Consider the following 6990-nt stretch of genomic DNA (forward strand, 5'->3'; position numbering starts at 1 on the left):
TATAGACAGTAGATAATTATCTGCAGTGATTATATATACAGTAGAGTATTATCTGTAGTGATTATATAGACAGTATTGTATTATCTGCAGTGATTATATAGACAGTATAGTATTATCTGCAGTTATTATATAAGGTAGGTAATTATCTGCAGTGATTGTATAGACAGTAGATAATTATCTGCAGTGATTATATACAGTATAGTATTATCTGCAGTGATTATATACAGTATAGTATTATCTGTAGTGATTATATAGACAGTAGAGTATTATCTGCAGTGATTATATAGACAGTATAGTATTATCTGCAGTTATTATATATACAGTATAGTATTATCTGTAGTGATTATATAGACAGTAGATAATTATCTGCAGTGATTATATATACAGTAGAGTATTATCTGTAGTGATTATATAGACAGTATAGTATTATCTGTAGTGATTATATATACAGTATAGTATTATCTGTAGTGATTATAGACAGTATAGTATTATCTGTAGTGATTATAGACAGTATAGTATATTCTGCAGTGATTATATATAGTAGGTAATTATCTGTAGTGATTATAGACAGTATAGTATATTCTGCAGTGATTATATATACAGTATAGTATTATCTGTAGTGATTATATATACAGTACAGTATTATCTGTAGTGATTATATACAGTATAGTATTATCTATAGTGATTATATAGACAGTATAGTATTATCTGTAGTGATTATATACAGTATAGTATTATCTATAGTGATTATATACAGTATAGTATTATCTGTAGTGATTATATACAGTAGATAATTATCTGCAGTGATTATATATACAGTAGAGTATTATCTGTAGTGATTATATAGACAGTATTGTATTATCTGCAGTGATTATATAGACAGTATAGTATTATCTGCAGTGATTATATACAGTAGGTAATTATCTGCAGTGATTGTATAGACAGTAGATAATTATCTGCAGTGATTATATACAGTATAGTATTATCTGCAGTGATTATATACAGTATAGTATTATCTGTAGTGATTATATAGACAGTAGAGTATTATCTGCAGTGATTATATAGACAGTATAGTATTATCTGCAGTGATTATATATACAGTATAGTATTATCTGTAGTGATTATATATACAGTATAGTATTATCTGTAGTGATTATATAGACAGTAGATAATTATCTGCAGTGATTATATATACAGTAGAGTATTATCTGTAGTGATTATATAGACAGTATAGTATTATCTGTAGTGATTATATAGACAGTAGATAATTATCTGCAGTGATTATATATACAGTAGAGTATTATCTGTAGTGATTATATAGACAGTATACTATTATCTGTAGTGATTATATACAGTATAGTATTATCTGTAGTGATTATAGACAGTATAGTATTATCTGTAGTGATTATAGACAGTATAGTATATTCTGCAGTGATTATATATAGTAGGTAATTATCTGTAGTGATTATAGACAGTATAGTATATTCTGCAGTGATTATATATACAGTATAGTATTATCTGTAGTGATTATATATACAGTATAGTATTATCTGTAGTGATTATATATACAGTATAGTATTATCTGTAGTGATTATATACAGTATAGTAGTATCTGTAGTGATTATATACAGTATAGCATTATCTGTAGTGATTATATATACAGTATAGTATTATCTGTAGTGATTATATAGACAGTAGATAATTATCTGCAGTGATTATATATACAGTAGAGTATTATCTGCAGTGATTATATATACAGTATAGTATTATCTGTAGTGATTATATAGACAGTAGATAATTATCTGCAGTGATTATATATACAGTAGAGTATTATCTGTAGTGATTATATAGACAGTATACTATTATCTGTAGTGATTATATACAGTATAGTATTATCTGTAGTGATTATAGACAGTATAGTATTATCTGTAGTGATTATAGACAGTATAGTATATTCTGCAGTGATTATATATAGTAGGTAATTATCTGTAGTGATTATAGACAGTATAGTATATTCTGCAGTGATTATATATACAGTATAGTATTATCTGTAGTGATTATATATACAGTATAGTATTATCTGTAGTGATTATATATACAGTATAGTATTATCTGTAGTGATTATATACAGTATAATAGTATCTGTAGTGATTATATACAGTATAGCATTATCTGTAGTGATTATATATACAGTATAGTATTATCTGTAGTGATTATATACAGTATAGTATTATCTGTAGTGATTATATAGACAGTATAGTATTATCTGTAGTGATTATATACAGTAGAGTATTATCTGCAGTGATTATATACACTATAGTATTATCTGTAGTGATTATATACAGTATAGTATTATCTGTAGTGATTATATACAGTATAGTATTATCTGTAGTGATTATATAGACAGTAGAGTATTATCTGTAGTGAGTATATACAGTAGAGTATTATCTGCAGTGATTATATACAGTATAGTATTATCTGTTGTGATTATATAGACAGTATAGTATTATCTTCAGTGATTATATATACAGTATAGTATTATCTGTAGTGATTATATACAGTATAGTATTATCTGTAGTGATTATATACAGTATAGTATTATCTGTAGTGATTATAGACAGTATAGTATTATCTGTAGTGATTATAGACAGTATAGTATATTCTGCAGTGATTATATATAGTAGGTAATTATCTGTAGTGATTATAGACAGTATAGTATATTCTGCAGTGATTATATATACAGTATAGTATTATCTGTAGTGATTATATATACAGTATAGTATTATCTGTAGTGATTATATATACAGTATAGTATTATCTGTAGTGATTATATACAGTATAATAGTATCTGTAGTGATTATATACAGTATAGCATTATCTGTAGTGATTATATATACAGTATAGTATTATCTGTAGTGATTATATACAGTATAGTATTATCTGTAGTGATTATATAGACAGTATAGTATTATCTGTAGTGATTATATACAGTAGAGTGTTATCTGCAGTGATTATATACACTATAGTATTATCTGTAGTGATTATATACAGTATAGTATTATCTGTAGTGATTATATACAGTATAGTATTATCTGTAGTGATTATATAGACAGTAGAGTATTATCTGTAGTGAGTATATACAGTAGAGTATTATCTGCAGTGATTATATACAGTATAGTATTATCTGTTGTGATTATATAGACAGTATAGTATTATCTTCAGTGATTATATATACAGTATAGTATTATCTGTAGTGATTATATACAGTATAGTATTATCTGTAGTGATTATATATACAGTATAGTATTATCTGTAGTGATTATATACAGTATAGTATTATCTATAGTGATTATATAGACAGTAGATAATTATCTGCAGTGATTATATATACAGTAGAGTATTATCTGTAGTGATTATATAGACAGTATTGTATTATCTGCAGTGATTATATAGACAGTATAGTATTATCTGCAGTGATTATATACAGTAGGTAATTATCTGCAGTGATTGTATAGACAGTAGATAATTATCTGCAGTGATTATATACAGTATAGTATTATCTGCAGTGATTATATACAGTATAGTATTATCTGTAGTGATTATATAGACAGTAGAGTATTATCTGCAGTGATTATATAGACAGTATAGTATTATCTGCAGTTATTATATATACAGTATAGTATTATCTGTAGTGATTATATAGACAGTAGACAATTATCTGCAGTGATTATATATACAGTAGAGTATTATCTGTAGTGATTATATAGACAGTATAGTATTATCTGTAGTGTTTATATACAGTATAGTATTATCTGTAGTGATTATAGACAGTATAGTATTATCTGTAGTGATTATAGACAGTATAGTATATTCTGCAGTGATTATATATAATAGGTAATTATCTGTAGTGATTATAGACAGTATAGTATATTCTGCAGTGATCATATATACAGTATAGTATTATCTGTAGTGATTATATATACAGTATAGTATTATCTGTAGTGATTATATACAGTATAGTATTATCTATAGTGATTATATAGACAGTAGATAATTATCTGCAGTGATTATATATACAGTAGAGTATTATCTGTAGTGATTATATAGACAGTATTGTATTATCTGCAGTGATTATATAGACAGTATAGTATTATCTGCAGTGATTATATAAGTAGGTAATTATCTGCAGTGATTGTATAGACAGTAGATAATTATCTGCAGTGATTATATACAGTATAGTATTATCTGCAGTGATTATATACAGTATAGTATTATCTGTAGTGATTATATAGACAGTAGAGTATTATCTGCAGTGATTATATAGACAGTATAGTATTATCTGCAGTGATTATATACAGTATAGTATTATCTGCAGTGATTATATACAGTATAGTATTATCTGTAGTGATTATATACAGTATAGTATTATCTGTAGTGATTATATAGACAGTAGAGTATTATCTGTAGTGATTATAGACAGTATAGTATTATCTGAAGTGATTATAGACAGTATAGTATATTGTGCAATGATTATATATAGTAGGTAATTATCTGTAGTGATTATAGACAGTATAGTATATTCTGCAGTGATTATATATACAGTATAGTATTATCTGTAGTGATTATATATACAGTATAGTATTATCTGTAGTGATTATATATACAGTATAGTATTATCTGTAGTGATTATATACAGTATAGTAGTATCTGTAGTGATTATATACAGTATAGCATTATCTGTAGTGATTATATATACACTATAGTATTATCTGTAGTGATTATATACAGTATAGTATTATCTGTAGTGATTATATAGACAGTATAGTATTATCTGTAGTGATTATATACAGTAGAGTATTATCTGCAGTGATTATATACAGTATAGTATTATCTGTAGTGATTATATACAGTATAGTATTATCTGTAGTGACTATATAGACAGTAGAGTATTATCTGTAGTGAGTATATACAGTAGAGTATTATCTGCAGTGATTATATACAGTATAGTATTATCTGTTGTGATTATATAGACAGTATAGTATTCTCTGCAGTGATTATATATACAGTATAGTATTATCTGTAGTGATTATATACAGTATAGTATTATCTGTAGTGATTATATATACAGTATAGTATTATCTGTAGTGATTATATACAGTATAGTATTATCTATAGTGATTATATAGACAGTAGATAATTATCTGCAGTGATTATATATACAGTAGAGTATTATCTGTAGTGATTATATAGACAGTATTGTATTATCTGCAGTGATTATATAGACAGTATAGTATTATCTGCAGTTATTATATAAGGTAGGTAATTATCTGCAGTGATTGTATAGACAGTAGATAATTATCTGCAGTGATTATATACAGTATAGTATTATCTGCAGTGATTATATACAGTATAGTATTATCTGTAGTGATTATATAGACAGTAGAGTATTATCTGCAGTGATTATATAGACAGTATAGTATTATCTGCAGTTATTATATATACAGTATAGTATTATCTGTAGTGATTATATAGACAGTAGATAATTATCTGCAGTGATTATATATACAGTAGAGTATTATCTGTAGTGATTATATAGACAGTATAGTATTATCTGTAGTGATTATATATACAGTATAGTATTATCTGTAGTGATTATAGACAGTATAGTATTATCTGTAGTGATTATAGACAGTATAGTATATTCTGCAGTGATTATATATAGTAGGTAATTATCTGTAGTGATTATAGACAGTATAGTATATTCTGCAGTGATTATATATACAGTATAGTATTATCTGTAGTGATTATATATACAGTATAGTATTATCTGTAGTGATTATATACAGTATAGCATTATCTGTAGTGATTATATATACAGTATAGTATTATCTGTAGTGATTATATACAGTATAGTATTATCTGTAGTGATTATATAGACAGTATAGTATTATCTGTAGTGATTATATACAGTAGAGTATTATCTGCAGTGATTATATACAGTATAGTATTATCTGTAGTGATTATATACAGTATAGTATTATCTGTAGTGATTATATAGACCGTAGAGTATTATCTGTAGTGATTATATACAGTAGAGTATTATCTGCAGTGATTATATACAGTATAGTATTATCTGTTGTGATTATATAGACAGTATAGTATTATCTGCAGTGATTATATATACAGTATAGTATTATCTGTAGTGATTATATACAGTATAGTATTATCTGTAGTGATTATATATACAGTATAGTATTATCTGTAATGATTATATACAGTATAGTATTATCTGTAGTGATTATATAGACAGTATACTATTATCTGTAGTGATTATATACAGTATAGTATTATCTGTAGTGATTATATAGACAGTAGATAATTATCTGCAGTGATTATATATACAGTAGAGTATTATCTGTAGTGATTATATAGACAGTATAGTATTATCTGTAGTGATTATATATACAGTATAGTATTATCTGTAGTGATTATATATACAGTATAGTATTATCTGTAGTGATTATATACAGTATAGTATTATCTGTAGTGATTATAGACTGTATAGTATTATCTGTAGTGCAGTGTATACGGGACAGTATAGTATTATCTGTAGGTGCGATGTACTGCAGGACAGTATAGTATTATCTGTAGTGATCGTATAGACGAGGTATCAGTAGTATTCTGCAGTGATTATATATAGTAGGTAATTATCTGTAGTGATTATAGACAGTATAGTATATTCTGCAGTGATTATATATACAGTATAGTATTATCTGTAGTGATTATATATACAGTATAGTATTATCTGTAGTGATTATATATACAGTATAGTATTATCTGTAGTGATTATATACAGTATAGTAGTATCTGTAGTGATTATATACAGTATAGCATTATCTGTAGTGATTATATAGACAGTATAGTATTATCTGTAGTATTATATACAGTATAGTATTATCTGCAGTGATTATATACAGTATAGTATTATCT

The sequence above is a fragment of the Salmo salar genome, unplaced genomic scaffold (genome assembly GCF_965601325.2).
Source record: "Salmo salar unplaced genomic scaffold, fSalSal1 ptg000568l, whole genome shotgun sequence".
Lineage (NCBI taxonomy): Eukaryota > Metazoa > Chordata > Actinopteri > Salmoniformes > Salmonidae > Salmo > Salmo salar.